Consider the following 11,483-nt stretch of genomic DNA (forward strand, 5'->3'; position numbering starts at 1 on the left):
GGAAACTAGGTTAAGAAGAAAGTAATACCTTGGGATGTAGGTGATAAGGAGGATGTGGCACCTTACAAGAAATTCAATGCAGTTGACAGAGGACATGGATTTCAATTTAAGGAGAATAATAAGGGTGATGGCAGGAAGCCTTTATAATTTTGGACTTATGGTGGAAAACATCGTAAGAGAGATTGTGCATTGCACCAGTATGGAAGACCTTAGATTTACAGTGTTGAGGAGGTACAAATAGTTGGGTATGTTGGGCAGAGCATTCCTCATATTTATGCAATAGTGGATAATAAGCAAGTTGATCACCAGACATCCATTATTGAAATGGAAGGTAAGATTTGTGATCAAGTTATTTATAGTTTTATTGACCTTGGATCTAACTATAGTTATATCAGTCCTATCTTGATGGATAAGTGTTGCTTGAATAAAGAAGTTCATGCAAAATCTTGGTTGGTGTAGTTGGCTACAAGGAACATGAAAAGAATTCATCACTGGGTGAGATCTTCTGTATTTTAGTTGAATGGTATGACTACATCAACACATCTAGTTGTGCTTCCTTTGGCATCATATAGTATCCTTTAGGGAATGGATTGGTTTTTCATACACACGATTAAGGTAGATTTCTATGACAAGGCTATTGAGTGATTGGATAATGACGGGGAAAGGAGATTTTTACTGGGAAAGAAGAATCATACATTAGTGAGAATGGTTACAGTTATGTATGCGAAACACAGCTGCAGAAGAGGATGTGTATTATTTGTGGTTCATATTTCTAGTGACAAAGGGAAGGATGTTGAGGATGGCGAAGTTATTAAGAGGTGTCCAGTTTGATATTAGTTTTAGGATGTGTTTCCTACAAAGATTTCAGATTTTTCTCCTCATAAGGAAGTGGATTTTTCTATTGAGTTGATGTCATGAGTAGCTCCAACATCTAAGTCACCTTACAGAATGAGAACTCTGGATTTGGTGGAATTGAAATTGCAACTTAAGGAAATGCTTGATAAAGGATACATAAGTCCAAGTGTGTCGCCTTGAGGTGCACCAATGTTGTTTGTGAAGAAGAATGATGGTAATCTTAGGCTGTGCATTGATTGCAAGTAGTTGAACAAGGTGACTATCAAGAATAAATATCCACTACTATGGATTGATGCTTTGTTTGATCAGCTGAAGGGAGAAACAATGTTTTCAAAGGTTGATTTGAGATTAGGATATCACTAGGGGCATGTCAAAGAAGAAGACATTTACAAGACCGCATTTCATACTAGGTATGGGAATTCTAAGTTTGTGGTGGTTCCTTTTGGTCTTACTAATGCTCCAGCCACTTTCATGTGTTTTATGAACAATGTGTTGTGCCCTTTTCTGGAAAAACTTTATGATAGTATTCATTGATGATATATTGATATATTCTAAGAATCAGGAGGAGCATATAGAGAACCTGGAAGAAATGTTGAGATTGTTGAGAGAACATCATTTGCATGCTAAGTCTAGCAAGTGTTGTTTCTTTCAGTCTCAGATTCATTACTTAGGACATGTTTTTCGAAGGAGAGGATATCAGTAGACCTAGAATAGATTAAAGCTATCATGGAGTGGCCAACTCCTAGGAATGTGGATGAGGTTAGATCATTCATGGGAATAATAGGTTATACAGGCGGTTCATCAGGAACTTCTCATAAAATGGTTATCCTATTACATCTTTGTAGAGGAAAGGGCAGAAGTTTGAATGGACTGAGGAGTGTGCAACTAGTTTTGAGTAATTGAAGCATTTTCTTACAAATGCTCCAGTATTGAAAATTGTAGATCTTGATAAGGAGTCCATGGTGTGTACATATTATTGCAAGGAAGGACTTGGTGGAGTCTTGTTGCAAGAAGTACATGTGGTATACTTTGAGTCAAGGAAGTTGAATGAGCATGAGTAGAACTATGTGACCCATGACCTTGAGTTGGAAACTATCATTCATGCATTAAAGATATGGAGACATTATCTTCTTGGTAGGAGGTTTATTTTGATGAGTGATCATAGTTAGATGAGGTATTTGTTTAACCAATCCAATCTAAATTCCTTGAAAGCTAGATGGTTGGCTACCCTCAGAGAGTTTGACTTTGATACAAGATACATTAAGGGAAAGGAGAACATTGTTGCATATGCTCTTGGTAGAAGAGTGCAGGTGAATCATATTTCAGTTGTGAGTTCTTATGGGATAGATTTTTCAGAGTGTATCTTTCAGGTAGGGTAACATGATGGCAGGTATCAACAACTAAAGCAGTGGTTGCAACAACAAGGTGAAGATGATATAGGTGAGGAATATCACCTCACGATAGATGTCTTGATCAGATTTAGGAACATGATTTATGTGCCAGATAGTAGTAAGCTCAAGAAGTTTATCTTGAGAGAGTTTAATGTAATCTATATTTAGGTCACCTAAGATAATGGAAGACTTTGAAAATTATTGTCAAGTTATATCATTGGACGAACTTGAAGAAAAGATGTGGCTGAGTTTGTCACTAGATGCTTGGATTGTCAGCAGGTGAAAGCATAATGTAAGAATCCAACTAGTTTATTGCAACTTATTCTGATTCCAAAGTGGAAATGGGAGGTCATTTCTATGGACTTCATTACAGGTTTTCAGAGGACATCGAGACATCATGATTCCATCATGTTTGTGATTGACAGGTTGAGTAAGGTAGATCACTTCATTGCACTAAAGTCTACTAATTCAGATAATGAGGTGGCTCAGATCTTCATCAGGGATATAGTGAGCTTTCATGGTGTTCCCAAGAAGATCATATCAAATAGAGATACCAAGTTTGCTTCCAAATTTTGGAAGGAATTGTTTGCAAGCTTGGGGACAGATTTGGCTTTTAGTACAACTTATCATCCATAGACAGATGGATAAAGAGAGAGAGGATTAACAAGATCCTTGAGGACATGTTGAGGATGTATGTAATGCATCAACAAAGGAAGTGGGAGGAGTATCTTCCACTGATGGAGTTTTCATATAATAATGGGTATCAATAATCCTTGAGGATGAGTCCATTTGAGGCTCTTTATGGGTGGATTTGTAATACTCCCATCAGCTGGAGTGATTCAATGAACAAGGTGTTGATTGGTTTGGATATGTTGGCTAAGATGGAGTAGAAGATGTAGGTTATTAAGAGGAATTTGAATGAAGCACAAGACATGAAGAAGAGTTATGCATATCAACATAGAGATTTCAAGGAGTTTTAGGTTGGAGAGCATGTGTACTTGCACATCAAGCCCAATATGAGCTCCCTGAGGATTGGATCATGTGCCAAGTTGGCACCTTGGTATTCTGAGCCTTTTGAGATCTTTAAAAGGATTGGACCAGTGGCCTACAGACTCGCACTATCGTCAACATTGAAAGGCCATGATGTTTTCCATGTTTCATTTCTTAAGAGATATGTCCATGATGTTGATCATGTGATTGATTGGTATGTATTGTAGATGGAACTAGAGGGAGAATTCTAGCCAAAACCTTAGTGTGTTTTGCAACGAAAACAACTCATCCTCGATAACCGAGCAATAGACCAGGTTAAAGTGAAGTGGAAGCACTTTGGGCTTGACGAAGCTACATGGGAGATGGTTAATCAAATGTTGGATATGTATCCTTATTTATTTTCTACTTGAGCAAATGAGTTTGATTTATGTTTATGCATATATCTATTGTAAATACTCCATCGAGTTGTGTTATAAAGCTTCATGGGCAACATGTTTTGTTTGTTATAAGCGTCATTGAACATAGAGGATGGTGTTCCCCCAAGGGGGAGGGGTTTGTAACAACCCTTGGTTTATTTTCCATGTAAATAAAATAAGAACAAGGTCATGGGACACGTATTCCAAGTTGAATGATGGGGAAAACATTATAGTGGGCATCACTTCTGATCTAGTTATGTCTATGGAAATTGGCAAAGGAAAAGAGAAAATAATTGACATTTAATTATGAAAATAAATTAAACTAGGAGAAAAGGAAGGTGAAGAGACAAAAGTTCGCATGCAAGAGAAATTAGAGGGAAAATGAAGGAAAATGAAGAAAATAGAGGCATCAATGATAAAAAGGATTCAGAGAAACAATTGCTAGAATTTTTATAGTTTTGAGTTGAGCTCTCCTTTAATTTTCTCATTCTCTCATACTCTTGCACACTTAGAGCATTATTGGAGCATTCTAGAATTCACTTGGATTTGGAGAAAGAAGGAAAATGAAAGCAAGGAAGTGCAAGGGAAAAGTTGGATCAACAACTATAGCTGGATTACTTGCGGAAAACAGGTTGCATGTGTGTTTTCCTTGTTGATTTTTGGATGCATGGAATATGCATCGGATACTTTTGTTATGTGTTGTAATTGGCATGGATATTTTCCTAGATTCACAATGGTTTCAACCTTGCCTTTCCATTTCCTGAATAACCATGGGGTTTTTGATTTCCCACTTGCTTTTTGATTGGTAGTGAGGTTCCATATGGTTGTGGGTTGGAACAAATGCTCTGGAAACCTTGGAAAAACTTGGTTTGAGTTACTAGTTCCTAGAGCCATAGGTTGGGACAACCGCTCTAGAGCCCTTGGTGGGTTGAGTTACTAGTTCCAAGAGCCACGGTTGGGAAAAGCACTCTGGAGCCTTGAGTTAGATGTGGGTTGAGTTACTAGATCTTGGAACCCTGGAAAATTTGGGTAGAGAATGATCTAGTTGATGTTAATGATTTCTGGACCCTAGAGGTGGACTAAATGTGGTTGAGGGTTAAGGTGGTTTTGGCTCTGGAAGTCCTGGTTTGGTTGTGCTTTGGTTTATTCGATAAGATCCCACATTCATGCTTGGAATATGGAGCGAGGGTGATTGGAAGAAAGAGAGATTTGATTCAGTCTAATCTATGGTCGGGTGGTGTGTGAAATTCCCTGACTTGGTTGGATTTTGCACACGTTGATAAGAGCTATTTTTCTATTGTGATCTATGAGCATTTGTAGTGATTGTGTTAGTGCTTCTATGGTTTCTATATTGTTTATATGTTGATTATATGATGTAATTTATCTATGGATATTAATTAATGCATGGTCTAACAAGTGTTATTGGAACTACCTAAAGAGGGCTTGGAGCCTTATTGGTGATCCTCATATGAATATTACCAGTTTATAGTTAGATATGCATTCATGACATGTAGCTTACATGTTTTTCTTATGTTTGACAAAATGTCTCTTATGGAATTGGAATATTTGGGTTAATTTCTTGCTTGAATTTTGATTAGTTTTCTTTGTCATTACCTTTAATTACATTCTAGAAAGTTACAGGAAATTATATGTAGTCGTTTGGAGGTTAGCTTGAAAAGGTGGCACAAATCCCAAAATTGCATTCTCAGAATTGGAGATTTTGGGTCATAACCACATGGAAGCATGCTTATGATTGATCTTGGAGGATCATAATCGCATGCATATCATGTTGTTCGTGCAATTGGGGGTTAAGCTTGTGAAAAAATAGTTCCAACTCAAGATTTGGTCATTAGAGGTTGTGGACTGACTTCTGGGTGATCTAAAGATCCTGAGAGATTTCTGTTAGTTGTTGGTGTGTCAGCACCACTTCCATAACTAGAACTTGGAGGTCAGGTCATATAATAGTGACACCCATCTCATGTTTACCATGGCTAGCTGTTAAAAGTGGGTAAATGTGAGAGGGGGTGTTACAGTGACATACTTCTCTTCCACTACCATTGTATAATTCCCTAAAGTGCACCTCACTTCTTGCTACAATAAATCAACCTTTCAAGTTCTGATTTTGTGAACCCATTCCAACTCTACGACATGGTTGCTTCCCTCGTTGTGGCCATCATTTTTCCAATTTTTGATCCTTGGTTCTTGTTGTAGTAAACAAATCTCCTGGCTTCCCAATTTCTCTACCCAATGTAGCTTTGCAACATGTCATACTTCTCCCTACGTGGCCGTCATTTTTGAAATTTATTAAACCGTCCTAACCCCGCTCCATGGAATACTTCTCTTCCACTTCCATTGTAGAATTCCCTAAAATGCAACTCACTTCTCGCTACAATAATTCAACCTCTTGGGTTCCCCTTCTCTTAACCCATTCCATCTCTGCAACATGGCATTCTTCTCCCTTATGGCCATCATTTTCCCAATTTGTGATCCTTCCTTATCAATATAGTAAAGAATCCTCCCAAATTGCAAATTTCTTAGCAAATCCAACTTTGAAACATGGCATACTTCTCCTTGCATGGCCATATTTTTTTAATTTCTTAGACCATTCTAAACTTGCTCCATGGCATACTTCTCTTCCACTACCATTTGTAGAATGCACTAAAGTTCACCTCATTCGATGTAATAAATCAACCTCTTGAGTTCCCATTTTATTAACCCTTTCCAGCTCTACAACATGACATTATTTCTCCTTATGGCCATCATTTTCCCAAATTTTTTGTGTTATAATTATACACCATGGTATACTTCTCCCTAGTGGTCATCATTGCTAGATTAATTGGACTAGATGATGATGATATTCTCATTTCTATTCAATTAGCCAATTCAACACTACACCATGCCATCTTTCTCCTTTTTAGCCACTAGATTAGATTGAATAGACTTATAATGTTCATTTAATTGGCATAAAGTTTCCTCCTCCAAATGGTAACACACATGTTTCATCCAAGATCAAAGCTTAAGAAGTTTGCTTTTATGGACATAACTAAAAATTTCAAGCATAACTGAAAACTCCCTTCTTTTATAGACATGATCAAAATTGATGAATTTACCCATAGAATTGCTCATATATATATGAAGGTAATAATTTGTGCCTTTTCATTTCCCATGATGTGAAGCAGAGCTATATCCTTGTATTGGTGAATTCCGAGATTTCTTGATCATCTAAACCAAACTTTCAATACTTAACCAATCCAAATTTTATCTAAAGACAGTAAGACATACTTCTTTTTTGTGGTTTATATCTAAAAAAAAATAAGCTAAATTCATATAATTACAAATTAAAAAAATAAAAATAAATAATAAATAAAAAATAAATACACTAAATAAACAGACATATAAAGTTATAGTTTAGGGGTTTTCATCTTAAAAAATTCAAAATTATTAACATAAACTTTATTGATTTATATAATACCAATAGTTTAATTTAATTTACCTTATATAAATTTACCTAATATAAATATGAATTAATTAAAATAAATCTATCAACTTGAAATCTTATAAAATAAATCAAAATAAAATTATATAATTAAATTCAAAAATTAAAATATATTATATCAATTAAAATGAATTTAAATTTTTTTATCAACCAACCATTCTCAACCTTTAATAAATAATAAACCATCCAAATCTCTTAAAAAAGCTACACAAATTAGATATAAAAATCTAACCTCATTTCAACTTCTTGAATGAAGACTTGTGTGCTTTCTCCAAAATCACATATATTATATTTTTAAATTTATTGTTTTACTTATATATTTAAAATTTATATTTTTATATATTAAATATTAATATTATTTATATGATATATTTTAAGAAGGTTATGAGTCTAAAGTTTTGATGGTTAATATATATGTTGAAAAATGTATTATACTCAAATGTGGGAAGAGAGCTGACTAAATTGATTTAGGATGAAGTGACGATGAGGAGTTTCATGTGAGAATGTTGAGTTTAGTGAGGATGTTATGATTACTTTAGTTTAATGGTGGTTTCGTTTATTATTGTTGTGAGGCGGGAAAGCTTTTTATGTGGGTTTGTAATGTTAAAATGTTTGATGTCTAATTTTTTTTTTTGCGATTTTATGAACTTATAAAATGAATTAGAAAGTGAAGTGGTATGCTTTGTGTTTCATATTATTTTATTTAAGCATGTTTCTAGTTGGGTTCATCATTTTTCTAATAGTCTGAGGGTTTTTACTTTTCACCAAGTCTTGGCCTTTGTGGACACAAGCCAAGTTCCAAGCTCACCCTCTATTGCTCATTTGGTCATTATCTTTCTCCTTGCCTTCTAGATAAGCGATTATTGAACCCTCAAGCTAGTGTGGAATTTCTTCCCTTGTCACTAGCCCTTTGCCTGCCATAGCCAACTTGCTTGTTAAGTAGTCAACTTGCTTGTTAAGGACTACTGGAAATCCAATAAAGGAAAAATGAGGAGAAGAAAGAGAGTTTCCCCTTGACCCTCTAATCATAAGACTCCCATTTCCATACAAAATTGGGTAGAGAAATATATTCAACATATAAAACATTGATTTCAAGAAAAAATTACTCTAAATCAACAACAACATTAAAATTTCTCTCACTCAAATTACAACATATCACTTCTGTCTTTATCTAACCTCTTCTTCCATATGTTATGCCATTAACACATTTCTTTATAATATTTAATACTATTGTTAGAGTAATAATTAAAAATAAAATTATAATTTAATTAATTTTTATAATTAATAAATAATGCACATAAAAATAACTAAATTATAATTGTCTTTTGAATTATTATTATTAATATAATAAAGTTAATAAATATACACATCCTTTATTCAAAAGTTTGTGTACCGTATTTATGTCATAAACTGAGACTAAATCGATTGACAATGTACGTCTCACAGAAAATTAAATCCATTGTCATTGTCACAAATTCGAGGAAATGTAGACAGAAAGATCGATCTAACAAAGAAATATATGAATTCGAGGAAATGTAGACACAAAAATCGATCTAACAAAGAAATATATGATCAGATTCCGTAGGGAATAGAGGTTATGTGATCTGCTGAAATTTCAAGCCCACTTGGCGATCAAAGACATGGCCCCTACACCTAACAAGAGAGCGATGTAAGAACACAGCTGAAGTGCTCCATTCTTTTTCATTCGAGACGAGTTGATAAAATCGGCAGCAAGAAGATCTACCAGAGCCATGTATATCAGAATTCCAGAAGACGCCGCATTAAATACTCCTTCAACGATCAGTGCCGTGGGGCTGTTCTCCTTGTAAACCGACGAGATCCCAATACCCAATGCAATACCAAATGGCGTTGTCACAGCAAAGAAGAACGTCATCAGGATAACTGCTGCCGACTTATTCTTGAAACCAGCCTGCTCCCCTCAAAAAGCACAAATTTCAGTCGATATTATCAATGTAAATATTCCTGCTTCATACTAGTTGAATCTTTGAAGATTTAAGGGAGAAAAATTACCTGAACGATGCATCCACCAAGGCCCATTCCTTCGAAAAATTGGTGAAATGATAAGGCTGCCACTAAAGGCCTAATTGTGCATGGACTTTCACATGCACCCAATGAGATTCCAATAATAATGGAGTGAGCAACGATACCCAACTCTAACACCTGACATTAACCATCTTCCATTCATGAAGTTTAGATTTTTACCTGCGCAATGACACGATAACGAATAGTGGAATCTTCATCTAGAGTACTGGATCCATGGGCGTGGCCATGTGTAGCATGTGAGTGTGCATGAAGATGATTCTCATGTTCGGGGTCATTGCCATCACCAGGAACTGTACCCTCATTACCTTTGTTTTGATTTCTAAAGTGAGAGCGCTCGTAGTAACCAGTGGCTAGAGCATCCACCATGAGAGTACAAACTGCGGACATCATTGCTATAAACCCAGCAAAGGGGAAGTTGCCCCATGGATTCGTACTTAAGCATTCACTTGTAAGAGATTCGAAGGCATCAGGAAGAACATGAACGAAACCAGTAGCAAGAATCACACCAGCAGCAAAAGCCTTAATGACAAAGAATATGCCTTAAAGCAGAGAAATTCCTGCCCAGAACAGGGAAACATACCCCAATAGTACCTGCCACAAGAATAGAAGCGAGTGCCCCAATCTTCAGATGGAGAGCTTCCGTCTTGTTTCTGCATGCACTGTCTTTACCAGAGCAAGTATTATCTTCTGCACCCACAAAATTGACCATAGAACATAACATTATGGCTGAACCAACTATGATGTATTTCATGGCTCCTGATGAATTTGCCATTCTTCGCACCTAATTGTATCCAGAAAAGACTCTAGTGTTTGGTTAGCTACCATCGCTCGTGCATAAATACCTTGCCATCCCAAATTCAATTATTATTTCCTTCCAAACCAGGTGAAGTCTTCCACCTAGGTCAAGTCTTCCACCTAAAAAGCTATGGATACACATCCAATGCCTAGCCAGTCCAAATAGTGTCCTCATAATATCGCAAGTTGCAGTCTCTACCAACTTTCTTATATCCAGTTTTTTCGTGCTGAAAAAAAACTTTCTTATATGCAGATTCATTGTCTTTATGTTGGGGTCACCAAGTATTGCAATTTGTGGACATAGATTGTTTGGATGATCGGCCGGACTGGAACAGTGGGAAGTAAACCAAACGACTTGACTTTAAAAGTGAGGGTTCTGTCGATATTCATAAAGGTGTTGATATGTACTGTTGACTTAGAGAAGAAGGTGGCCCCATTACATCCCGCTGTATCCGCCATTTTGAATGTCAAGCCTTATTTTAAGTTGTACTGTTTTTTCTCATAGTATGGAAGAGTTTGTCAATATTTTCTGTATTCAATATTGTCAGAGTCTGCAGGGCAGATAAATGGAGAGTAGTCAACGATGTCACCGGGAGTTAGATTGGGATAAAATTTGGTTAAATTTTTGGAAAGTTAGGTTATAATTATTAGTTATCAAGATTTTAGATATTTGGGTTATTTGGGTTATGGTGCTGAATCTATTTTTATTATTATTCAGATTTTTTGAAAATTTTCTCACAAGATTCCCAAAAATAATTGCCATGTAGATAAAATTGTGTCCTCATAGAATAATCATTTTATAATCAAAATAAATAGGTTTTAAGTTTATTTTTATAAGTTTTAGTGTGTACATTTCTAAAATAAATTATAAATTTGATATTTTTTAATAAAATTATTCTGGAATTTAAAAACACAAACATTGTAGTTTAAATATTTCAATTAAATTTTATATTTTAACATATTTTTTATTCAAAATTTTAAATGAATTTATTAAACTAGTATTTTCATATAAATTAATTAATTGGTAAATGCATATAAACATCAATTACATATTTATTTCATGATACATTATAATTTTATTTTTATTTTAAAATATTTTTATTAATGTAATCATATAAATTAAATAGCTGATAAAAATAGAATAGATATCAATTCATAATAAGTATCAAGCTACTTATTCCATGATACATCTTACATTGCCTATATCAAAAAAAAATGGACTCTAAAGAAAAAGCATTATCCCATCTTTACAATACCATGATAAACATTAAATCGTTTTTTTTTCAACTAAAAAATAATACCATATTTTAGAAACTAAATATTAAACTAGTTACCACATTATATATCTCACATTACCCGTATTAAAAAAAATAAACTCAAAAAAACATTATCCAACGTTGACAAATATACCCTGAGGAAAAAAAATCGCACCATGAACCATCATTTTTAACCATTTATTTTCCTCATAATAAACTA

General features: G+C 34.8%; 1 pseudogene across 1 annotated transcript; it reads right to left on the reverse strand.

The window, feature by feature from the left end:
- Positions 1 to 8,550: 8,550 nt before the first annotated feature.
- On the reverse strand, positions 8,551 to 10,033 carry LOC149234894 (zinc transporter 8-like; annotated as a pseudogene). The gene is made up of 3 exons (XR_016268237.1): positions 9,372 to 10,033; positions 9,180 to 9,329; positions 8,551 to 9,078 (listed from the first exon to the last, which is right to left on the reverse strand). The product of XR_016268237.1 is annotated as a zinc transporter 8-like (transcript).
- Between the last annotated feature and the right edge of the window lie 1,450 nt (positions 10,034 to 11,483).

Source organism: Pinus tabuliformis, chromosome 8 (genome assembly GCF_031772625.1).
Source record: "Pinus tabuliformis cultivar Carrire ecotype Pingquan chromosome 8, CPIR1, whole genome shotgun sequence".
Taxonomy (NCBI): Eukaryota; Viridiplantae; Streptophyta; class Pinopsida; order Pinales; family Pinaceae; genus Pinus; species Pinus tabuliformis.